This window comes from Falco cherrug, chromosome 5 (assembly GCF_023634085.1).
Source record: "Falco cherrug isolate bFalChe1 chromosome 5, bFalChe1.pri, whole genome shotgun sequence".
In the NCBI taxonomy this organism is placed as follows: domain Eukaryota; kingdom Metazoa; phylum Chordata; class Aves; order Falconiformes; family Falconidae; genus Falco; species Falco cherrug.
This window is the reverse complement of record NC_073701.1, coordinates 28943841-28970409: the sequence shown is the minus strand read 5'-3', so window position 1 is coordinate 28970409 and position 26569 is coordinate 28943841. Positions and strand designations below refer to the sequence as shown.

General features: G+C 44.1%; 1 long non-coding RNA gene across 2 annotated transcripts in view; it reads right to left on the bottom strand.

Moving 5' to 3' along the window:
- The window catches only part of LOC114014732 (uncharacterized), a 102442-nt gene extending 82878 nt beyond the window's left edge, over positions 1-19564 (bottom strand). The window contains exons 1-2 of one of the 2 annotated variants that reach the window (XR_003558352.2): positions 19520-19564; positions 19266-19412 (exon numbers count right to left, since the gene is read on the bottom strand). This is a non-coding gene — a long non-coding RNA (uncharacterized LOC114014732). Of the gene's footprint in view, positions 1-19265; positions 19493-19519 lie in introns of those variants that run through there. The other variant, XR_008732590.1, reaches the window with a different exon arrangement.
- Between the last annotated feature and the right edge of the window lie 7005 nt (positions 19565-26569).

Here is a 26569-nt window from a genome sequence, read left to right as displayed (position 1 = left end):
TATTGGGAACAAGGGCCAGAGGGTTAGATCAACCAATCCACTCTATTAAACCTGGTGACTATGTGTATATAAAGACTTTTTCAGGGAAACCTTTAGAAGAAAAGTGGGAAGGACCCTATCAGGTACTGCTGATGACCTTCACCGCCATCAAGATAAGAGAACAACCAGCCTGGATTCACTATTCCCGGATAAAGAAAGCTGAAAAATCATGGGCCATCACCTCAGCAGGACCCATGAAACTACGGTTTATTAGATCATAATTGTCACAGCAATAATTTCTTTAATTGTAATAACTTCTAGAAACACAATGGACTGTCAAAAGGATCAGGGCTATTTGCGTAGAGCTGTTCTGATCTTAATTGTAATAACTGTTGTAGAGATATTAGAAACTGAAACATGGGTAAACAATACCCGTCTTCAAACATTACAAATAATTGTTAATGCCACGAAAGCTAAGGAATGTTGGATATGTACCTCTCTTCCTAAGGGAGGCCTGATAACACCCCTGTATGGGGTGGCCTCCCAAAACTGGAATTATCTAGATGGCAAACGGCCTACATGGCCAGACTTTTGGAAAAAGCCAGGCAATGGTAAAGGATACTGTCTATATGATGACAAAATGTATAAGTTGGGTCCTAGATTTGATTTGCAAATATTAAATCTAACCACCACAGTTTTCATGAAAAGTGATAATAACTGCCATTGGAAAGCTCGAAGTAAAACAGGAGGACCATGCCCTGGGAATCCAGGGCAAAACACTTGTTCCCAATCTGATGGATGGAATGATTAAACAGACATCCATAAGATATGGAACAAGGTGCAGATCCTGCATGAAATTACCAAAGACAATTTCTCATGGAGTTTTGAGGCTATATGGAACAAACTGACTTTGTGGTTACCTAATTTAGAATGGTTAAAGCATACTTTTGTTATAATACTTATTGTAGTAGTTTTAGGAATATTAATATGTATATTACTTCAATGTTTTGTTTGGTGCTGTCGAAGAATGACCATAAGATATGATGATTTTCTGTAGCTGTAAAAGAATTTACAATAGCTGTTAGAAAAGGGGGGAATGAATAGTGAATGCTGTACCACTTGTCTAAAGGATGACACACCTATGTGTAGTTAAAAGTCAGGAAATGTCCAAGGACCCTTATTGCCACATGATGGATTACAGACTGCTAAGTCCTTGGGTTGGTTGTCTTTAGAAGGGAGATTTTGTCTTAGATTCCTGTTGTACATGCAACGTGGCGAAGATGGAGACTTTAAACATGGCCGCTAAGGAATAGAGTCTGCGCAGAGACATCTCCTCAAGGACATTGCACAGACACGAGATACGTAAATGAATTCTCAGAATTGTAGTGAATATGTAAACAATTTCTTGGAAAACTAATGAATAGGTATGAGTAGCTTGTATAAAGGGGGGACTGAAAAGTCCCGGCGGTGTGCATGATTTTGGTGGAGCAATCCCCCATGCACCCAGTGCTGCCGAATAAAGATAACCTCCGCTCGTCTGTATATTGCTGACTGATTCTTCAAATCAATATAGAAGAGAGTTGTAAGGCATGTGAGTCACTGAAAGCCTCAGACCAGTGCATTACACCTTCATAAATTTATTGCTTGCACCACTCTATAGAACACAAATATTCTTATGCATCCCCAAAAATGATTCAGTCCAAAAGCGGTAGAAATAAATAGGTCTAGGACAAAACTAAACTTATTTTCCCAGTGACTTACCATTGGAATTTGAGTACAGACCCCTTTATCAGCCAGCATAATAATTCACTCGGCCTCAGCAGTGGGAGCATTTCTGTATCTCTTTGTGTTAACAGGAGAAAGAGCATTAGCCCTGTTCCAGTGCTGTAACATAAACAGTTCTGACCACTGCACCACCACAGCTGAGCCCCCTTCGTCCGCAGTGGGTTAGGGTTGTAAACTGAACATTACTTTCCTTTTCAGTGGCAATAACACCTCTGGCAGTTCCCAACACGCTCATTCCCCCTGCACACACTGTTCCTCAGCAGCACTGGTGCTTTTCTTCTCCCCTGTGCCTTGGCAGAGTACCTGAATGGGCAAGGGGCAGAACACAGGTAGAGCAACAGGGCTGCTTGCGCTGGTGCTGCTGCCGCCAAGGTCAATGCCATCCAGGCATCCCAGGCTCGTCACATATGTTGTAATAGCTCAGCAACGTTCTCTCAGTGACAACAGGAGTATATAGTTAATATGAGAAATTTAAGGCACATTTTTTACTTGGAATAAACATTCCAGCATTTTCAGCTCTTATGGAAACTGCTTCTCGAACCAAGGGCCCCCTTTGTGCACGAAAAGAAACCACCTCTTGTCACATATGAGCAAGGATGGTAGATACTGGATGTAAGGACCAGGGACTTTGCTGTGCTTCCTTCCCATTTCAGCTATAATTTCAGCAGTTCCAGAGAGCAGGGTGAGAACGATAAATTCTTACTGAACAAAACCATAGTGACCTTTAATGTGAATTGCCCTAGAGCTCCTAGGCCTTGGAGAACATACCAAAAGTTAGACTGGAAAATAGCTGTCAGCTGGGAAGTCTGCCTTTTGCCACACCTGTGATAAGCCACAAGGCAGGGGAAAATAACATGCCCTCAAAACACCACAGTTCACATGCAACCACACTTTTTTCACCGTTAGCAGCTAAAATTTCTGTACAGTCCTTGAGTACAACTCAGTTTCTCCCAAGACGTAGCTGAAAGCAGGCTGCAGCAAGTCCACCTGACACCAGCTTCTGGGTGTGCCCTTCTCTCACCACCCCCAGAGTGCCCTGTCAGCCCCCAGCACACCCTGCTCCCCCACAATACCAACACCACAAGACCTACACATGTTGTCTTGAGGGTCATTGAGTACATTGCAGGTCAAGGCTAAGATGTACACAAAAGATGATCTGCAAGTCAGCTCTAGCTCATAGGACAGCTGTGAAACACACACCCTACGTGGCTTAGATGTACTTGGACACAACAGCCCCACAAGATACAGGGGGCAACCATGAAGCAGACATAACTTTTGTGTACCTCTTTCACCAGATCTCTGTAGAGCTGATTGATTTTCTCCCACAGAAAGCTTATCTTTATCTTATGTACCCACCAAAACAAAACACCATGCAAAAAGAACATTTAGGTTCACCAGTCAAGCCCTGAGAAGGCCACTGCCATCAGCCATGCCCATGCATGAACTCAGCAAAGAGACAGAGCTTCGCATCTCCGGCATGTACCGCATCCAGCGGGCTACAGCAGTTTCACACCAGAGCTGGCTCCCTCCTGGCCAGCTGGCAGGAAGCGCTGAACAAGCCCAGGTTTGTAGAGTACTGCATGGAATTACCTCTAGCCTGCAAAACCATCATCCTAAGCATCGTGCCTTTAGTTGAGAAAATTATGTAGGCCACGTAGGTTTGCTTGGTCCTGCCAAAAGCCTCCAGCAATCCCTCCTTTATTTGTTGCTGCTTTCTATAAAAAAGGTGATTGTTATTTTTTTTTTGTTAAGTGTAAACAGGAATGTTTGGCATGAAAAACTATTCACTTTCATGTGGCTTGTGGCTTTCTTAGGATCAAAGACTCACATTATAGACACCCAATAACATTTTCCAGCTAAATGAGAAGCAAAAGAAACCCTGGAATTTGAGTTAAACTCATTACATAAGACTTTTGAAACTGAAGTTAAACATAGAATTTTGTTTTGAAGTCTGAAGTTTTAGGGCTGCAAAAGATTAAATAAGCTTTACTCAAAATGAATTAAGACCCTCTATTTAAGGTATTTCAGATGGTATTCAGTTAACCTACTTAACATCCAAGGAAATTTATTTAGGCATAACTGAATGAAAATATTTTTGTCAACAAAGGAAGCAGCAAATGTCATTGAAACACAAAATATAGTAAAGCACACAAGTTATGATAAACAAAAATAAACATAAGAACAACATGGGCTAGAGGTTAGAGCAATCAATATTTTCTTTAAAAAATTTTCAGGTGCAGGGTATAAAAATAGTTACTGACCTTGACACAGATGCTAAGCAGTAGCAGGTCACAACAGCCACATCACCACCCTGGAGGAAACTCGAAAGGAAATCAGCACCTTACCACCAGAGTAACAAAGGGGATTAAGTAGGAGCAGAAGGTCAGCCCCCACTAAGGGACACATCTACAATGCTGAACATGGAGGACTGGTAATGGTGTCCATTGACAGTCCACAGCTCAGCAAGGGATAAGTCAGCACAACAAGCCACCTAAGAGAGAGGACTGGAGACCACCACCCCACAGCAGAGCTCAGGAAAGGACTAACAGACCCAGGCTGAGCTGAAATAGCCCTCAGGCCACGGTGTGGCCCCAGGTGAGGCTGGTTGATGAGGTTGGCTGATGAGGTTGTTAAGGCCCATTAAGCAGTTCTACAAGTTGTTCTTGAGGCTATGAGGGACCTTGAGCACATGGCTATGGGTTGCAGTGCATGCATGTGTGTGAAACTCTGCAGAAGTAACTGAGCGCAAGATGGCTAAGGGACATGCAATAGAGGTCTGAACCTATGAACTTCTGTAACCTTCCCAGGTGTCAGAACTTATGCACAAATCCCCATGGCAAAACAAGGTCAAAAAATCTGAATATGGAATAGGACAACATTTAAGAAAGCTTGGAACGAAGCAGATCAAAGACCACTTGGTGCTTCTTGTTTAAAAATCAAATTATTTCTTTTTTATAGTTGTAATTTCTCTTTTCTTCATGCACACTGTATCTTCAAGCACCATCACCAAGAGGTCTCTAAGCTATTTCCCTTCCCCTGGCATAGCATCAGCTTTTGAAGAATCATGATTCCAGAGGTTGCTTCCATTATTCTGATTTGAAGCCATTTTGGGTACTCAGCTCACAGTACTGTTAAGCAACCAATTTTCAAAGGATGGATACTTAGAAAAAATTAACAACCCCTCGGGGTTTTTGAGTTGGAGGCATGCAAAAGTCTTATTTGCTTTTGAAGGTGCCAGGATAGAATATTTCACCACTGTAAAAAAAACAAAACAAAACATGTCACGGTGCTTGTTTTCTTTAGCCAGAACCTGTGAATCCCATTATGGACCCTAAAATAACTATGCTTTAAAGTTCAGCAAATACAGTTCTGACTAATTTGATGACCTGTAAGCAAACTGTGAACTTAGGTCAAATTACCAACTGACCTATTTTTTCCAGAACAGAACATTATATAGAATGGCCGTATAGCTAATGTGTACATTCATACAACAGCAATTTCCCTGAGGAGTCTGCAGCACAGAAGCTAGTAATTACGTTATGCAACATTTTCAAAACACACTCCACACATTCACGATCAACCACACAATTATGTGCATGTGCCTGTAATTTTGCCTTCTGAACTGTGGTTCTTCATAGGAACCACTGCTCTTGCAGCAATGTTCTTTGCCCACAGCGAAGTGAGAGGAATCTGAGTCATGAGAGGAATCTTGCAGGAGCTGGTCTCTGTGCCCTAGTTTTCACCCAGGATTTCTACAGTCCGTGAGTTTACCAGCTGAAAGACGACAATCCAAAATAAGAAGCCAATTAAGATGAAAGCAGTGGCTGCAGAGTCCTCCAAAACTGTGGCCCCAAACCCTGTGCTTTACTTCATCCAGGACACCTTCCCACTGACAACCTTCCCGTGCGCAGCTGCTGCTGCATCATGACAGCCAATTACTCCTATTCGTCAATGCCAGTGAGAAACCTCTTGTGTTAAACCTTTAAGCCTGACCTTTAAACAGCTATGGTAAGACACACAACTTTGTCAATCAGTGGGAGCTGGATGCCTAAACTGATTAAAGAATTGGAAATCTCTTGGGTTGCTCACAGTGCTGTTAGATCCTCAGATTCATTAGAAATATTACTATGTACCTGCATCCTAGGGATTTTCAGTAAGACGCACAAAATTAGACATATTTAGACATCTCAGTTTTGAAAACAGAACTTAGTTGCTTCTGACCCACACCTCATTCTGCAACCGAACCACAAAACTGTCTGATTTTTCTTTCAAACAATCCAGAAGAATAAGTTGGTAGAATGAGTTCCTCTGGCATCTACCTGGTGTTCCCCACAAGACAAATGCAGATGTTTTTTTAAGAACCTAATTAACAGTAAAACTACCAGGGTTAATTAAACACTAGAGTTACTGGAAAAACCTCTGATGTTAGAGGCACAATTTGCTTATGTACAAGTACATGCACCTGAGCTAGAAAATTAAAATTAATGAAGATGGAGGGTGGGGAACACTAAAGCTGTTGGATACCTTCTAACCTAGGTCACTGCAGGGTCCTGAGCATGCAGGTAGTGGGTATGTCCATGTGCTCCCAGGTGGTTTGGGTAGAGAGCAACCTGTTTCTCCCCTGGGGAATAACAAAGTATGGTGGCATTTTTTGAGATACCACCAGGCATGCCAGCAGAGTAATGCACCTGCAGAAAGGATGGAGCCCTCAGACGTGTTGCAAGCAATGCTGGGTCTGAGGAGTGATTTCCACAAGGATTTGCAGGGGGGATGAAGGAGGAGGGAAGCAGTTGCGGGGCCATGGCTGCGGCATGCACCGCTGGCTCTCCAGGCCAGGTGACGTGGGAGGCCACGCCTGGATGGATGCATGGCTGCAGCTGCATCCAGGACTGCAGCAAGCGCCTCCAATCCAGCGCCTGGAGCTACCACACTGAGAAGGACTTAGCACCTGTGACAGAGCCAGAGTGTTCAAGAACCACTGGATTGTCAAGGCTTTGCCATGTTAAGTGCAAAGCAATCTGAGAGATGAGGCCACAACACAGCCCTAACTGCTTTTAACAGTGTGACAAGCCCACCCCAGGTCCCCAGTAGTGCAAGGCTGGCCCTTGGCTACATACACATACTGCAGCGGTGTTACTGCTACGTCCACATCTTGGCAGGAGTTGCTCCATTGCACAGACACAGACTCACAGGAGCTTCTCATATATCTTTAAAGAGCTGGAGAACAAAACTGAAAGGAAACTATGGATAATAACCAGTGTCATGGTAGGAAAATAAATAACCAAACTGTGTGGAAAAGCAGCCCTGTCAAAGGAATATATATTCTGTTGTCATGTTTGTTTTAAAGCTTTAATAGGTAAAGGTAAACATTGCAACATGTGAGTCCTGCAGGCAGGAGTCCATCTGCATGATGCTCACATAAGAACCTCATGGTTAGGAAACTCCAATCCCAGGGGATGATACATACATTTGTTAATGAGGTCTGCAATGAGGAAGGCAAATATTTCAGATCTTGCCTGGTCTTCCAGCAACATTCAAGACTGAGTTTTGCTGACCAGTGTTGTGTGATGTACATGTGATGTGTACGGGTCACGACAGCTGCACTTCCAGAGACTTCCAGAGGCTGCTGTGTGGCATAGCAATTTTGTGAAAATTCATCAAGCAAGTCGGAAGCTATCTCTTCAGAGCACTGAAATGAGGGCGCTGGCAGTACTACTTAGTTGACACATATGGCGCTTTGCTATGATTTCCATTTCAGAGTGTACTATCACTTATTCTCTGTTTTTCTCACAGCTGCTCACTTCCAGTGTTAGCACACCCAGAATAGCCTGCTGGTATATAAATAGGGTTCTCCCTCTGCTGTGCATGGCAGTGCTGCAGACTGTACCATTCCCCATCTAATTTTAAGATAGTGTTAGTGCCATTAATATCATTTTGTGTCTTCCCATACCCATACCCAAAAGCCTGAGACACTGCAGGTTCCTGGGGTTGCTTATTCTAAGGGATAAGACAAATGACAAGCAGTTACATCCCGATCTAATCAGCAGAGAAAGCAACGTCAAGGAAAAAGATCTTACTAACTCCAAGTATCTACCACATGATTCTCATGAGGTTCAGCATGAGCACTCATCAAAGCAGCCCCACCTATAAAGGAGAAATATTAGCTTCAAAGAAACCCCAGGCTTTGGGCAACACGGTTCTCCAAAGTCAAGCATGTGGTACATCACCACCAGAACCTGACTACATGACCATTTGGGGCATTGTCACATTTCCCAGTCAAGAGATGCTCATCTCTGAACCCTCACTGAGTTTCACTCAACTAGTTGCAGCCAGGCCCTGGTGTCCCTAGTTATTTCACTTTTCTGTCCTGTTCTAAAGTGCTGCACAGCCTCATGTGTCATTTAGTCGGGTACCTGACACCTATCTGCTGAGACATTGTGAAGGGCAGCAGTCCCTTCACACCTCGTGCCGACAATAGAGAAATATGACAAGGTGCAGTTATGGTAGCTAAAAGTAACTGTGCCCCAAAACCTTCAGGGGAAAGATAAGGGTAGAAGATAGGATTCGAAAATTTATTTATTATTATTATAATTATTACTACTACTACTATTATTGAACAGATTCTAATAGTAAGCACCTTAAAGAGGTACCAAGAAATACTGAGGCTTCTGCTTTTTTTCTCTAGCTTGATATATAATTTCTGTTTTCAGTATGTCCTTGGAAAAAGTTTGAAAACTGTGTTTTGCTCTTAAAGTGATTTTCCTTTTTCCATTTGGCAGATTCCCTGTTGTGATGAACAAAGATGAAACAAAAAAATGATCAACAAATCAATAGATTATTTTCTCTCTCTGCCCAGACTTATACAACCACTAATATCAGGGCATCTTTGTAATAAAAATATTTTCATTTTCTATTTTTACAGACTATTGTATGCTGGGATCGTGATGTCTGGGTGGCACCCCTAAATGTCACTGTAATAAAAGGCAAATATAAATTAGAGGTGTTTCAGCTGTTTTCCTCAATGTATTTTCAACCAAAATAATAAATGTTCTGTGGTCTGAAACATCCAGTTTTCCAAACAATAAACCTGACTATCAATTTAAAATAGCTACTTGCACTGTCAGCAGAAGTTAAGATTGGATTTTTCAAAAACTAAAACACTCCAAACCAAAACATTTTCTATTTTTACGAATGGTCAAGATTCTAATAACTATACACAATAAATATGCTGTCCAAAAATACTGGGAGAAATGATGGTCATGTTTCCAACCACTTGGTTGAATTAATAATACCACACAAATGCTCCCTCTGTTGGTTGATTTTCAAAACCTATTCCAAATATCACAGTAGCAGGCATTAAGAGAGTATTTTTTTCTTGGGGGGGTGGGGTAGAGGAAAAAACCCAAACCCCTAAAAAACCCAAACTCTATAACCCAAATTGTGGCACATAAGAATAATTTGTTCAAATTATTGCCAATCTGCAAAACAGGATTAATTAACTTTTAACAGCCATTAGACCAAATTATTTTGATCCAGAACTAAATAGTATTCACACATCAGAACTCTTAAAATTTAATTTTGGAAGGTTTGCAGGCTAATTTTTTCTGGACCAGGGAAAGTGCTCTCTTGCAGTGGAAAGAATACTACTGTTACTTTTCACTGGAGTGAAAAGGCACCACTGTGTATCATTAAGAAAACAGTTCTCTATTAGCATTGACAACAATAACACTAAGGAGGAATTTGGGAGTTTTGTTTATGCACATTAAATTTCCAGCAAGTAGTTCTTTAGGAGCAGGAGTGGTTTTGTGCAGCAAGGAGCCTTCCCGAGCCTAACAGTTGCCATCAAGGAAAAAAAAAATTCTGTTTCCATGGAAACATCGGAGGTGGACCAAGCATGGATTAATCAAAATACAATGAAGCCTTTTTGCAAGGTACTAGGAAAAAACCCAGTTTAAAGTGAGCACCGCTGCTCTTTCCTTCCATTCACTCTGGAAAGCATGGGAAATTCTCCCCAAATATCTATGTGACATACAGTTTAATGAGCACAGTAACAAGTTAGGTTTTCTTACATTTATAATTAGTGTGTGGTTGTGAACTAGGAGCCAAAGATATATTAACATGAAAAAAAGAGAGGGAGTGAAATAAATAATTTAAAATTATATTTACATTCCTCTTCTATTTGTTACTGATTTTATTAAGCAGCTGTTTTTGTGTTAAAAAAAAATTAATAGCTCTTTCTGTATTCTTAGTACTGCAGGCTCGATTCTTAGTACTGAAGGCTCCTTTTGGTATTCTAAATACAAGCTATGCATTAGGGATTTGTTGTTGTTGTTGTTACAACTATACATGATATTATACCATTCTCAGCTATGACCAGAGAAGTTTCTGCCACCAGAATTTAGTTGCAAGTTCTGCCATTGCCTAGAGATGAACAAAAGAGACTACATAAAAGCCAGCATCCCTTCACCAATGTTCACAACAAAGAAGAATGACAACACCTCTCCATTTTTATAAGAGCCCTTCCACTGAAGCAGTTCTTTTGTCAGTTCTTTGCGTTAGCAAAATAGACACCTTCTTTTTTACAATGCTGAAGTTAATTTCTAATTATTCTATTATCAAAAGATATTCAAAAGTGCTCTGAAGATATGAGCAGCACACAATAATTACAATAGAAATGAACAAATGTCAAATGACTGTAAACCCTCCATTTGTACACAACACCGTGATACTAATGCCAGAGACACAAAATGCACTTCCACTTCTAACCCTACCTTGGAGTGAGGCTCTGCTCTGAAAAATTGCCAGCAATAGCATTGGCAGGGTTCCACTTTTGTGTTTTTCAAAGGTTTGGTAACAAATATGCTCACAGATTTTGCTCCTTTTTATTTTATTATTTTCCAGCAGGGATCTGAGAACCAAGCTGGGTTTTCCATCTCCAACATCACCATTAGTAACAAAGGCTTTGTCAGCCAAATTATGATTACAATGATCTGTGTGTAATCTCTTTGTTATTAAAAGATTTTTTCAGATATTACTCGGTGAAGAAGTCCCCTATTGGCAAGTGACATACGTGGATACCTTGGTGCATGAGCAGGATGAGTGCTACAGGCTCCTACAGGTTTAAATGAAGTAGAAAGCAACAAATGCTTAATTTCTGTCATTCAGGCAGGCAGATATGACTCTGAACACACAACAGCTTGGGTTGTGCAACCACACACTGCAGCAGCACATCCTAAGAAATAGATTACAGTCAGCCAGTTATTACTTGTATTTTGAGAATTGTTAATGTGTTAGATATAGCCTGGGCAGATAAGCCGAGCTAGTTGCTTTCAGGGCGGTTCAGGGGCATGCACAGCCCACTATGCATGCAGCAGTGATGTACAGAAGGCACATGGGGCACCACAGGGGACCAAGAGCAGAAGGAGCTGCCCAACATAAGTTCAGGTGAGTCTTTGCAAGGGCACAGGCATGCTGAGTGGCGCAGATGTCCACACCAAGGTGCCAGCCACGGGAGCTAGGGACATATGGAAACACAGCTTCCACTCCAGTGAAAACATGGCCATGTGTCTTGGGCACAGGGAGGAATTAACTGTTCAGGGATCACAGGAGAGGCCGTCGCACCCCCATTGCTGGAGGCTGCCCTCCTAGCCCAGTTGCCACACCAGACTGGAGGGGCAGGAGCACCCCTGTTGCAGCAGGGCCAGCACAGCTGGCTGGAGAAGCGGTCACGCCAGGTGGCAAGCACAAACCGCATGGCTGAGCAGCCCGGGCTCCACATGGGTCTGCATGTGCTGAGTGACACCGGGGCTGGGAAGCACAAGGAGGGGTTTGGGGATGGCAGGTGGAAGCAGATTTAGGAGGTTTCCCTGTGTCCCCCTTAGGCACTGCCTCCAAGAGCTTGCAGACCCTTGCTAGCTCTTTCTGCCCACTCCATGCCACGTGCCTACCCCAGCCCACCACCCTCACAGGCTGCTGCCTCTCCCGCCAGCCCTGGCCCACACTGAGCCTTTGGGGCTACGGTGGAGGGGCTGAGCCTGGGGTGTCCCACAGGGAAGAGGAGAGGTGGCCCTGGGGACCACCCCGAGGAGCCTGGCAGATGGCTCTGCTGTCCCTGCAGGGCTGGGTGTCCGATGGCCAGCTCCAACTGTCTCAGCTCACCTGAAGTGAGTGGTCTCCTGCCCCCCAGCAGCCTGTGAAGAGGAGGAAAGGTTTTACACATTATTTCTTTGGCTTATATCTGAACCCAATCAAGACCAATTTCTTTCCCCCAATATATTCTTTAAGATGGCAGAATCACTGAGAAGGTGCACACAGGTGCTTGCCCACCAGTTCAGCTGCTGCAGGCTGCAGTGTGCCCCTCACACCGCATCAGCCTGGGCCAGAGCTGGCGAGAGCTGGGCAAAGCTGCGGCATTAGGCCCGGTGCACCGGCACATCCCGGCCCACCGCACTGGCATTCCCTGGCACACCGCACCGGCATTCCCTGGCACACCGCACCGGCAAATCCCAGCCCACTGCCTCTCACCGGGAAGTACCGGCTGGCCCTGGTGGAAGTACCCCTCAGAACAGACATCTCCCTGCCACCCAGCGCCTTTCGCTGGGAAATTAAATGAAAAGGGGCGAAAGAAGCATCTTTCTCCTTGCTACCCATGGCGTTACCCCACAGGCTGATAGATGACGACATATATATACACATATAATTTTAATTTTTTTATTATTATTATTTTTTTAAGGCAGACACCACCTCCCCCCACACGTAACACTGTAGGCCCCGGCCCGCGGGCAGTGCGGTGGTGGTGGGGCAAGCTGCCACCTCTGGCTGCCCAGGGCCACCTAGTAGCTCCCGCAGCCCCAGCCGGTCCCACCACCCACCCTGTCCCACAGCATTCCCAGCGCTGGGAAGGCTGGCATAGGGGGGACACCCCGCTGCCTGCCCCGCCTCACCACCCTTCGCCTCCTCCTTGCTCACTCAGGTCTGCTCAGCTTTTTCAGCCCTGCCCCGCCCTTATGTTTTCTTAATAATATATTATATACGTAATAATATATTCACACTAAGAGGCTGGTTATCTCAGTGGGAAAGGCCTGCAATCGATAAGGAAGGGTGTAGCCTGCTCCCTTTACTCAGAGAGACATATGGCTTAGGGGGGACGCATGTCTGCGTGAAAGTGAAATAAATCAGACCATGGTTAGAACAGGACTCGCAAATTGCAACCACATGTCCTGGAAAGATTTTCATTTTGTTTAATTAAAGAAAATAATAAATAATGGCATGGCATCCAGCTCAATTATTTACGCCAGTAATAAAGAGTCAAGACACTGTCATGAGAAACAGACCAGTGCCTACTACAGAGATCAGTTTCACAGAATTTCTGTTTCCTGCACCAGCAACGCCTTGTTGAGCGGCTTTTCCCACATCAGTGTGTGCTCCTGGTGAGGGACTTGGGTCCAGGCTCCTGGCAGGGAGGGAATGAGCCCTGGAGACTTGGGGGAGCAAGGAAAGGCAGCGAGGGGCAAGGAGGGGAGGTGCAAGGGCATCAGAGTCCAAATCAGACCTGTTAGGTAGTTGTTTCATTGGGAAGGAAAATGCTACAGGTGTAAAACACAAAGCCCAGGAAGTGGTCTTTTTACTCACTCATCAGAGCGGAGCTTTATAGGATTTCTGCAAGTCTCCAGCTGGAAGGTGAGCAGCGGTGCCAAGTCCTGCTGGCAAGCTAGTAGGAAAGAGTAAGTCCTCACCTTTTTTTCCTTCAGAACCTGCCCATTATTTTCTTTTCGATAACCTTTTATTTTGTCGCAGGGGTTCTTCAAGTGGAGCAGCTCCCCCAAAAGGGACGTCCCATTCTTGTACATCTCCCATCATTTCTGTGCTTTGATGTCTCTCCAGCCACTTCTGGCTTCCCACCCTCAAGCTTCCAGACATGTCTATAATGACTCAAATAAGTTCCTGCTGTTGTCCAAATCTGTGATTTTCTCTTTGGTTTTAATGAACCGATTTTAACTGTTATTTTATAGGTTCAGCCATAATTGGTACGAATAAAATGTTAAAATGGCAGACCCTGAAAGAATCATAACAAGCAACCTAAATGACAAAACTCTTATAAAAAAACCAAACTCTTTGTGAAATGCGGTTATAACACTAAATAAAAACTTCTCTGTACTCAGAAATTTAAACTAGAACATGGCAATTGGGTGACTGAAGCAATGAACATGCAAAGAAGGAATCCAGTGAATGCCATGTAATATCCAAACTGTAAATAGAAGTACTCCAATAACATTTCTTATTATAGAACTTTATTCTTGGTACATTTATAATATCATTAGATTAAATCTATCTTCATATACAAATGTGCTCTTATTGTCAGCAAGTGGAAAATCAGAATGGATCCTGTGTGGGAGGAAATGGGGGAGGAAGGTTCGGAGGGTCAGCTGGGGTTTGGAAGGCTAGATTATCTATCTCCCGAACACGGAGGTGATGTTACGTGTTGTGGCTTAGGTCAACCCAACAGCTTGCTGTCACGGAAAGGGGACGGTTATACTTCACTCTCCCCTGCATGCTTCATGGTATCAGGTCTGGCACTCACTTCTCTTGACAGAAAACCAACTTAACCAGAAAAACTAATGTCCCCATTCTCCCACTCCCAGAAAGCTACTTAAATATGGCTTGTGAGAGAAGTCGACTGAGTGGCACTTGCAGCTGGTTGCAGCACACATCTGTTATAACATAGTTATGATCTGCTTTTAGTGCTTTTTTCTCTGCCTACAGCTATTAATTACAATAATTTTCTGGAATATTCAAAAGCATTTGTTAAGAAACAGGAATTCCAAGCTCCTTAAACTTCTTGAGCTAAGGGCAGTAGCAGTTTTGTGCTTGGTTAGTGAGGTCTGGGGCCACACATTGCTCATTTCTGTTTATTTGCACTCTGCTTTCTCAGATGCTAGGCAATACCTGAATTTCACTTTCAAACTGTTCCCAGCACCCACATGAATCAGGATATCACAGATTTGAAAAACTGACTGAGATTGTCCTCCAATCACTTCAGTTTCCCCCTCCCAACATTTAGCAAAGCACTTGACTGCTGCAGGACCCATGGCATAAGCAGCACTGCACTTGCACACCATTTCTCCTCCACTGAGCAGAGTGTGGTGGCCTTCCCACCCCTAATGGTGCCCAGGGCCACCTTAGGGTTCCCAGATGGGGCTGAAGTAACATGCTGCCTAGGAAATATTTTGCCATAGGGTTTTTAAGCTTCACCTAAAAAAAACCATCCCAAAAACCTCAGGTTTTAGTTTCATAGGAGGAGTTCTGATGTTCCTATCTTTCAAAGTAGCATCAAAATGCCTCCCCTGCCTGCCCCCGTCTAGTTTAGATTTTCCTATGAAGGCACTGGGGAAGACAACCCCAACATATGAGTGAAAGAGCAACAGAGAGCTAGAAGCGGTGATAAACCTGCTGGGTGGCCACAGTTCTCCAACCTCAACTCAGAGGCCATGCATGGCTGCAGTCCACCTGTGCCTCAGCCTGGGCTTGCCATGTATGGTTAAGAATAGCTGATTTATTTGTTTTCCTCCCGTGTTCTATTCCAAAAAAAAATTACGAAGAACATTTGTGGCTGGGAGGAAGCAGAAAATGACCCTTTGGGAGGTGCAAGAAACCCACAGAAACCCTGACTCATCAGACTCACTTTCAGTTTGTTTGGCTGCCTGTATCCTCCTGTCCCTCCTTTTCCACCCCCCCTCCTTTGCAAACTTCACCTGATCATCTCTCCCAGGTTTCTTGCTCTACCTATTCACTTTCTTTCCTTTTTCTCTCTGCAAGGCTCTCTTAATCTTTCTTTTGTTTTATTTTACGTTGGGTTTTTTTTTTTTTTCCTTTCCCAGTTTCATATTCCCTATCCATGTCCCTCTTCTGTCGCTTCCTGTAAATGTTGTAACCCACTAGAAAAAGATCACAGGCCAAAAAAGAAAGGAGACAGGGCAAAGACAAAGTCTTATGGAGCCTTATAGAACAAAACCATTCTCACAGAAAATTTTTAAAGAAACAGACCTGTCTTCCATTTGATATTTCTCTTGGGGTGGGGAATAATCTTTTTTTTCCATTAAAGCATCTTGCTGAAATGCTAATAAAATGGAGTCTACATGTACACCTGTACATTCTTTTCTTTTTCTTACCTTCTCTATTTTTTTTCCCTTTTTCCTGACCAAAACCACTGTGTGGTACCCTGTGCAGAAATACATAAACTACCGTGTAATTTTATTCAGAGCTCATTGTGGCTGTAACACATACGAGCATCTCAAATCTGTAGTTGGCAAATTGCTGGCACAACCGGGTCACTAAAAAAATCTCAGGGAGCGCACGACACCTTTCATGGCCGTTCCACCGCTCAGAGCAGACACCTTCTCCTCCCTCTGAGCAGCCAGCTCTGGAAGATCAGGAGAGACAGAGAGCTTTAAAACAACATTAACATTTAGTTTTTAAATGAATGTGAGAAACATCGCAAAGAAAGGTAACCAGCAAGGGCTTACCCGCACACAACGGAATATCATTTTGGTATGGAAACAAGGACTATCAAACTGAGATTCTACTGCCGAGTACCCAAGCCATCAGCAACGGGATGCTGTGTTTTGGGTACCGGTGCCCTCCGAAGGCGGTGTGGAGGAGCAAGCCCCGCAGGCCGCGCGCAGCAGCCAGCAGTTGGCACTGTTGCTCCACCGGAGAAGCGGCAGCAGCGCCAGCCAGGGGCGCCGCGGCAGCCAGCCCGCAGCCAGCCCGCAGCCAGCCGCACCTTCCGAGCATCCCTCGCAAACACGGTCACGTTACACTCTGCCTGCACGTGAGCACAGCCCCGCTACATACACACACTCCGCGCAGACGTGTCACGAGAAAGGAGAAAAGATTTCCATCCTCACTTAGACCCTACAAGTGCAAATCTAACCTGTCCAGTGAGACAGGTGGAAAATAGGATGACGTGCTGCAAAAAGACTTGGGAAATTCAAATTAATTTGCAATGTGTGGCAAAGTAGCACATGACAAAATCCTTCACAAAGGCAATAAGGTACTTCAGAACTCACTCCAAGAGTATCTAGAAAATGGAAGTTTTCTTCTAAATGAGAGGGACCCTTCTCTCTTTCGGGGGTTTGCTTTTTGCTGTGCAGCCCAAAGTAGCAATAGTTGGTGTAGGTAAGTGAGCGAAGGCCAGAGCAGGGGCTGTTACAAGAGAAAGACAGCCCTGCAGAACTTGCTGATATGAATAAAAAGGTATGTGACAACTTTTCCTGTCACAGAGCCCTTCAGTACCTCATAAACCTTGGGAAAGTCACAGCACAGCAAAAGGTAAAGTGAAATCCTGTTACTTTACAACTACTTCCCCAACACCACCACCCTGAAATTAAGGAGGTTAAACCAACTTACACTTGTGCAGCAGGGGCAGGGAAGGGGGAGTCTAACTGGGGAAAAAATACTACCCCCACCCACAGACCTGCTTTTCATGGGTTTTAGTACATGCCTTGGCAAAAATGTTAAGTAAGGAAGAATGCATAAGAATGAAGTAAGAACAAGTTACATTTTCAAGAATCAAAATATAATCAACTGGAAACATCTTGGAGGCAAGAAGGAAGAAATTTAAATGAAACACAATACCAACACCAAACCCCCTATATTTCATTGTGAATCCACAGAAAAGGAAACCACTTCAGTACATCACATGGGGAACTTTACCCAGCTCCACGCACAGAAACATGAAAGCTTGTCTGAAGGAAGGGTACATGTCTGAGCTCTGCCTGTGCTCCCTGCTCAGCACCAGAGCTATTTCATCAAACAAGGGGTATTCTGTGATCAAGGTAATGACTGGCCTTGCACACACACAAGCCAGAAAGGCAGAGAAAAGCCTGGGCTAAATAAATTAGATGGTTAAGGGCGAGAGATTCTTACTCAAGGTCTGTCTGCTGGTCACTGGTTTGAGAACAGAAAAAAAGACCCCATGCTAAGAGAAAGAAAAAATAAAAAGCAGAAAGAATTGTTGAGAAATAGCAGAAAGACATCCAAAGAAATGAATTCTGGGGTTCAGAAAAGAAAACTAGCCAATAAGCTAGAGCAGAAGTTTCACTGTGCATTAAAAACACCCCAAGAACAAGAGACAGCTTTGTCTAATAATGTGCCACAAGAAAAACATGGCAGCAGCAGCAGTGAAATCCTTCCCTGCTGTGACTGCAGCAGCAGCAATTCCAGAACACATCGGGGGGGCATGTATATATTGCATTTGGTTTAATAGCCTGAAAAATAAGTAATTAGTTCCTTTACATTGAGGAAATGATACATTTCTTGGACTAGAGAGAAAGAGGAGGCTGTTTAGCAATACATTACCATGTCTGCCTGTTGCAATGAGCCTCCTCAGGGCAGACCATCCCTTGGGGAGCTGCACCTGAGTTTCTCTACCTGTTATTGGCACAGCCTCCAAGATCATCTTGCCAATGAGTTGTCTTTCTGAGAGCACATTCCCTCAAAGCAAACCTACCACCAACTGCATAATATTTACCAAGGAAAACCTTTGTAAATCCTAAAAGAAAATAGAACGATATTAGCAAACCTCATTTATAATAAATAAAATGAATATTTATTCACTATGTTGTCTTACATTGCTACCTGTAGTGACATACATTCACTTTAGTTACAGCAGTATATAAGCATGTGGACAAGGGGGATGCAGTGTTGTCTTTTTTAGGTTTACCCTGTGCTAAGGCCCCAGCTATTGCCCAATGTGAAGTGATATATGAGTGAGAAACATCAATGCACAGTACTGAGAAATCAGCAACCAATTTCTGCATGTCTGTGACATACAGCAGGGTCTCACTGCGCGGCCTAAGTCATGAATATCTTACATATTCTGTGTATTCACATACAAAATTCAAATTACAAAGTTTAAACTACTTCTGATTATGGTCTGGGGTCTCCATGTGCAGAGACCGGGACCATATAAAACCCATCAGGCCAAGTCAAGAAGCATCAATCTTACACCAGTTATGACCATTTTGTATTTGGAAGCCCCACTACCATCAGAGAGATTGCCATATGGAAACTGAGTTGAACTTTGCCTGTATGTAGTAATCAAAGTTGGGAGCTGCTTTCACAAGGGAAACTTGACAGAAGAGCACCTTTAATCTCACAGCTGTTTCTGCCCATCGCTTCCAAGGAAGCTGCAGTAACAGTAGGAAAACTAGATGCCTCTAGTTACTTGGAGATCTGGATCTTAAAATACCACCACTAGACGTCCCCTTAGTTCCAGCCAACCAAGCAGAGGTGCTTCTGCAGCCCTGACAGCTTCTTCCAGCCACCCTCTGCAACACCAGAGGCCAGAGCAGAGCAGCACAGGCATATGAGTGCAAGCAGCAGGAACAAGGACTTTCCAAGGACTCTACCTACAGCCTCACCGTTTCTAGACCATGTCAGCTGCACGCATGATTTAAGTGCTACAAGTCACACTCCATGTTTGCCAAGCAGAGACATACCTTAAGTATTAACAGTTGGCTGAGAAGAATGGGTCCATTCAGGCCTGGCTGCAGCCTGCCTTTGCCTTCTCAACTGCCCGGGGAAAACCACCGAGGTGGATCTGCACCAATCCTGATCCTAGCACGTCTGGAAATTTCCTCTGGTACCTTAATTAAGAAGCCAAGGTTCAGCTGGTGTAAGGCAAAGCAGCTGTCTTTGACTGTGATGGAGTCACAAGAGTGATGCCAGTCTGTGCTCTTTGAATGGCCCTTACCTTTCAGAAGAGAAGATCTGACATTCCCCACATCCTGCCTGTGACATGAGGTTAGATAAAATATGTTTAGGAGGCGTGACCTGGCCTGTGGCCCGGCTGTCTGACCACAGTAACCGCGCTCTTTCCTTATAAACAGGACACTGTTCCTTCTGGGTATCTGTGATTTGCCAATTCAGCTCTATTCAGCAATGGCTGTGGAACACTGTTTGAAAACACTGCTGTTCCTGCAGCTTTGACGAAATTCAGAAAAATCGGCTGTTGCGTAGCCACTTGAAGTGGGTTGTTTAGGTACTTGAAAAGGTTTTGACCTGGTTCTTAAGGAGACTTGCCTGTTTGACAGCTGTGTTCATCTTCTGAGACTGACACCCACTTGCACCTTATGTCATAGCTCACAAGAATGACATCATCACCATCACTTCAGGCATTTCAGCCGGAATAGAAGCAGCAATTGAGAGCTAAGGTAAATTCTGCTCTAGCAGGGTGTCAGAATAAAGTAAATGACACCGTGGAGGATGTTCTTTTGGGGGTCCAGCTAAAGCAAAAGCAAAAGCAACCACCATTAACCTCCTCCCTATTCACTTCCCCGCCCCCCCCCCCCAGTAACATAAGTGCAATATTCCCCCTACCAATAGGCAGTATTGTGAATAACTCATCATGCTAATTACCTGGACACAATTCCAAATATCCCACTAATAATCACCGCAAGATGGCCTGCTGTCTTGCTGTGCTCAGGTATTTCACTGTTGACTTTGGTAGGCACCTGTGGTTGCTCACCCCAACCTGAACGAGGTTGCAGGATGGTTGTTGCTCCTGCTCCTGCCGGATGGCAGATCACAAGCACGTACTAAGAGAACACAAGCTCTTTGTAATAAACCTTCTTATATTCCTTTCACAGTATCCAAGCCCTGCCACTCGTTACATACTATCAGCCAGGACACCCTTAGGTGCTTTAAAACGATATTGGTATGGTAGAGAGGAGTTTTCTGTCTTCCAGGCAAGCCCCTGCTCAGCCAGGAAGGGCTATAAGTCACCTTCTAAGGTGTGAGTTGACTTTCTTGTCTTCTGTGTTCTATTAGAAATACAAATGCTGTATATTAAAGTGAGCAGAGCACACATGAAGTATAGACAATGGAGTTTTTTGCAGGTTAGGGCAAGAAGTAATAGTCTTTAAATCAGAGGAAGGGAGGTTCAGGTGAAGCATAAGGGCCTGTTTTCCAGCAGTAGGGATGATGAAGCAGTGGAGTGGAGCACCTGGGGGTGGTGAGGGACCTTGAACCCTGGACATCCTTGAGGACAGGTCATGAAGGCAATCCTGAGAGGCATTTGCCTGCAGTTGACTCTCCTTCTGTCCCCAGCCCCATCACCCTTGGTACCACAGCTTCACAATGGGAGCAGTCTTGACTATCTAATTTAAAATCAGATCTATCCCTGCCGGGGACTGTGACTATAGCAGTTGCAGAAGATGCAGGAATTCTTTCTCTTTCAGAACTCAGCTGGGGTTATTTCACAAGGACAGTTTCCGGTCAAAAAGGGGGCAGAGCTAACCCATTTTTCTGCCAACTCCACCCTCTGTAAGTCGATGCCAGTCTTTCTTTGGACTTTGTCTCTGAATTAGAAAGGTAACCAAAAGGCATCAGATAAGAAACTGGACACATCAAAACAGTCAAACAAAACCTGAAGGACTTTGATAATAAATACACATGGAGTGAAGACATTTTCACATGGATCCCTTACTTCAGCATGTAGGAAGACCTACAGCGGGAATTTAATTTAGGAGAACAAAATACAGCATTGAGATCTTTATAGCAATCTCTAACCACTCTCTGGGGCTTTTTGTCCCACACACAGGCCACAAGCTCACAGAGGTGTCATCTTTTGGGTACCATACAAACACAGGACTAGTGCAGGAATACCCTGGATGGTAACGTAATACAAACAGAGATAAGGGAAGAACACCACTAGTGAACAAATGCAAATGCACTCCAATGACCAGAAAAATCCTGGCTTGCTTCCTAGAGAAGCTATGATAGCACCTGAACCAAAGAGGCCTCCTGGAGCAAAGGACAACGTAAGTGTTAGCCAAAATACGTTGGCTACATAAATTGAATAAGAACTTCATTACAAAGCAAAATATATCCAGAGAAGTACAATTAAAAGATTCAGTTTAAAAGCAATGTACTCATGCCACTGTAAAATGCCACTTAAACAAACTAAACTTAAAACAGTTTAGCTGGTTTAGCTTATCAGTTAATTTATACAGCAGGGTTGTGCCAGCACAGCAAGGCCAGCTCAGAAAGTGGGAATCAACCCAGCTACATCCCCTCACCAAAATATCTCTCCTGGCAAAAGTCACGTGGAAGATGCAGCGGTGCTGGTGGAAATGGTTTCTGCTGCCTGAGCCTGGGCTGCTTGGAGGTGGCGCGGCTTTCCTGGCCACATGGGCCCCCAGCACTGCAGCCACAGTGGCAGGGCTGCTGCCCCAAGTGAAAAACATGCACCCACAGCCATTTACACCAGGTTCCTTCAATGGACTTGAACTCCTTCCTAAATCAGTCGGTAACTGCAGCTGCCTCTGCATTCACTCCTAAACTGAATACAGTTGGTATCAGATCCATCCTTCCTCTCCCTCTGAGTCACATCCATGCACACACAGACATACCAAAGGCATGTAGTGCAGTGTTCATTTAGTTTAATTTCTTGGGTTTCACTTTCCAGCAGACATTCTTCATGGCTGCCAACTCTTCTTGAGGTTAAAATATGGCCTTTTGCTCTGGTCAGTTCAGAAAGGGTAGAGTTTTTGCTTTGCCTCTGGCTAAGCAAATGACACCTCAAAACCAGCTATATCAATAATTGTAGCACTAATACACAGTGGAAACAGAGGCTCAGCTGAAAAGTCTTTCAGCTCTCCATGTCAGAGAGTAACTTTGCTTGGACCCATGAAAGGAACTATTTTTTTCTTTGAAAAAGATGCTTTTTCACTTTGATGCCAGGCTGCTGTAGCTACTCAAGTACGCAAATCTGAGCAAGCCACCAGGACAAGTGTTAAAAATCTCCCTGGAAACAAAAGCACTGTACAAACTCCAGCATCCTTCTCCCACCTTCCAACCAAAGGCTGCTCTAGCAGCTGGTAGGATGAGGCTCTCTGGTGAGGTGGGAGCAGAATCATGACAACTTATTGTTATGCACCATCCTCCGTGTTTTGCTGAGTTAGGAAGGGACAGGACACCAAGCACATTCCTAGGCACTCTGCCAAACTGGGCCTCAAAGGGTAAGCAAAAACTAATATGCAGGACACAAAAGCGTCTTTTAAAAAAAAGGAGGGGGCACCAGATGGTCACTGAAATGGTCCAGAACAGGGGAATGTAAATGAACATTTTGAGTTCTGCTTTTAACATCTTATTAAACATACAAAGATCTGTGTCTTAGGAACACACCGCGTTCTGGGAGAGCAAGCCACATTAGGCTGCGATTTTGCAAATAATCCATCTCCAGAGTCACCAGTGAAACCACCACCTCAGAGCTTGAGCATCCCGCTCCTTCCAGCACCACAGCTGGGCATAATCACCCCAATCAGGGGTTTTTTTCCTGATAAACTCACTTCCAGTATCATTAAATAGTAAATTACCAGAAGCAGGTTTTGTTCATTTGCTTTTTAACTGCAGCCTGATACAACACAGTGTGCAAACTCTAACGAAGGGCATTTGTACACCAGTGTGGGTTGATACCATAGTTTAACAGAGAGGAGCTTTGTAAAGGAGAACAAGGCTACTGCAGTGTGCTCTAGGGCTTTTACTTCCTATAGCCAGCACCGGATCTCTGTTCCATGTTAATGAACAGCTGCTGTTCATTCACCCGTCAAGGTGGTCCGGCGGGACGGGCCACTATGGGACAATTCAGAGGGGACACGCCACACGCAAAGTCTCTCCATTTATCTGACCACTTCACATCAACAATACTTCCAAAATCATCCATGCGTATCACAAAACTCAAGAAGTCACATGGCATCATTTAGGTTTCATGCTGTTTGGTTCAAAGACAGAATAGGCAAGAAAAGAGCTCTGCTTCTCAGAGAAATAAGCTCTGTTACAGCCAAGAGGCAGCCGTTAAAAAAGTTGTGTCCCTTCGGCAGGGGATCCCAGAAGAGCTTTTGGGCTATTACAAGGTCTTGTCATCTGGTGGGACACACAAGAAGCCACCCTCCCACACAAGTTAATGTTCCAGTGATTTTCATTTGGCCTCAACAGTCTCTTGGCTACTTAATAGAATTACATTTCTAAAACTTAAACACTGAAATGAAATTTCAAATGTTAGAAATTTCCATGCTGCCATCCTTGCATTTCTCATACAGAAGAATGCATTTGTTCTTAAAGAAGGTTACAAGCTAAAATCTTGGAAGCCGCTACAAGGGAAGAAGTATATAACACGATATGAGATAGTATATATAATATAATAGGAAGGAGTCTGGGTACAGTGAGACACAGAAGAGGCTGCCTGGGCATCACTCCACAAAGCCAGGTCCAGAAGACCTGGCAGAGGAGAAATTTGTTCTTCTTCATCATTCTGGGAACCAAAGTTTATCAAGCTTTGTCCAGCACACTTTTCTACAAGTTTAAGCACTGCATCTCACACTTTTATATGGAGCTGTGGAAATGGAATATTAATTGCAGTCTGCTCTTAAATGATTTACCTAAGATAAAATAACTCAAAAGTCAATTATTTAAAAACAAAAATATTAATTCACCTCCATGCTGAAATAAGAGTCCAGACCCTTGCACTGGTTTGCCAGAAACCTGCTTAACCACACAGCTTTACTTAAGAGGGTGTAGCACTTTTTTACACAAACCTGGGAGACAGCCTTGCCTAGGAAAGGTGGTGGGGACAGGGACTGAAGGCCAGCCCAAGGAAGACCTGGCCATGTGACTGCAGGGTATTTTTTGTGCTTTCCTTTTCTTCCCTGCCAGCTGTCCATCCTGCCTGGGAGCCTGCCTGCCTCCCTAAGTACACGTGAAGGGTGAGCCATGCTCCCGGCCGGTCCTCTGAGTGCTGCAGCTTCACCAGCCTCATGACAGCTTCAATCAACCTCCTGTTACCTTTCCTCTCTCTCCCCTGAAAAAGCAAAGAAAACCGCCAAGCCTCTTCAAAGCCAGTTACCAAGCAGAAATGAAGCAGGAACCCGAAATAGAAACATTGCCATGAACTAGATTATTTACAGGCTCAAGAGAAAGAAATGCAAATACAAACCCAGTGATTGCCCTATCCTTTTAGTTTCTATTTTCTTACCTTTTTGTTTTGGCATGAGAAATAGCCAGCAGGTGACAGTAAGGTCAGGGTATCTCTGGTTACAGCAGCATCTAAGAAGCGTTTTTCTAGTAAAATGATACCATGTACAAGCCACACTATATAAAAAGCAAAGGAAGCACAGGGCACGGAATACAAAGCGCTCCAGACACAGAGGTATCCACACTAGCCTTAAATGATGATACCCCAGCTACAGGTCCTGCCCAAAAACCAGGATGTTAGCCCATGCTAAACCCGGCACTGCCATAGCAAAGCAATTAAGGATAGCTGAAAGAGGTAATGCCACCACTGCAGCTGCTGGGCTCATGCATCTGGGTCCCTACCTAGAGCTGGTTCCTCCCGCCGTGTTGGAGGGGGCTTGCACACCTGATAGACATCTAGTCTGGGCAGATGGTGTGAACAGAAAGCACTATGTGGCACTGCCGACATCAGCCACAGGGTAGGGGAGAGTGAGTAGGATGTCATCACCTGAAAGTTTGGGAGGCAACTGCCCCCCCTGCCCTCTGCCCAGCATTCCTGCCAGTGCAACAAAAAACGCAGCTGCTTTTGTTTTTGCAGGTGTGTACAAGATTTCCCATCCTAGGAGCATCCCTTCCTCTTCTTTTCTGTTAGGTTTGAATCCTTCACACTATTGATTTTCACCTGGTTTCAAAGCAGCAGCAAAAAATCAGCAAAGGTTCATTATATGTAGCAGAGGCTCCCCAAAAGATTCATAAACCTTTCACTAAGCTGGCCAGAGCTTCAGCTTTCTACCAAAGTGCCTGAAAACAACTTGTCTGCTTTCCCATTAGGAGGCTTTTGCACAGCTCTAGTGCTGATATTACAGCAAGGACTTTTTGAAGCTGTTGATTGGCATGTGTTTTCTGTTTATTTTCTAATAAAAAAGAATCACATGCACTAAGTTTTCTGAAAAGCAACTGTACAGGCACTCAGCCACAGGGAAAAAAAAAACTGTAAAAGTCCCTGATGCTTTCCATTAACATCGAATTCAGACAGTTTCATTTACAAATGGGACTGACCTCTTATTTAAGTTCTTTAAGGCATAAAATCTGGGAAAGTTTATTAGTCCGCTGTGGCAAATACATTCTCTGAGCAACAAACAGGTCTCTGATCACTTTTACTTACATCCAGACATTTCAGAAGTGGTTGAGTAGATGTTTTCCAGCTTTCTGTTGGTGGAGGGCTGGCTGATCATGGCTTGTACACTGGACCCTGCTCCCATTGAAATGAACAACTAAATCCTCACCAATATCACTAGGAAGAAGAGCAAAAAGGAGTGCTCAAAACCATGTGCGCCTATCAAAATTCTCAGCTTTTTTCACAAATGTGCTTAGACTTTCCCTGGCCCCACTAATCACATTTCCATAGCTTTACCACGGCTGAGAAAATCCCAATTTGCCGTTTTTTGATCATTATTCAAGTTTCTGATTATATTTGCAAAAAAGACCATAATATGTTGTGTTAAGGTATAATGAAGTGGCAACTGTCTTCATCCCATTTGCATTCCTAGAAGTGATGGGAAGCACTTTATGGCAACTTTTTCCCAGAAGAAACAGTTGAGGTGCTGCAAGTTCCCAGCCCCAGGGAAGGCCTGGCTGGTGAGAAGCAGGACAAGCCCTGGCAGCCACAGGGATTACAGCACTGGAGGCAAACATGAAGGAGAAAGTTTAATTCCTTGTTGTGACAGATTTCAGCAAATGCTTGAACTTCTGTCTCCTACATCACACCCAGGTGCTCTCCTCTCATGATTAA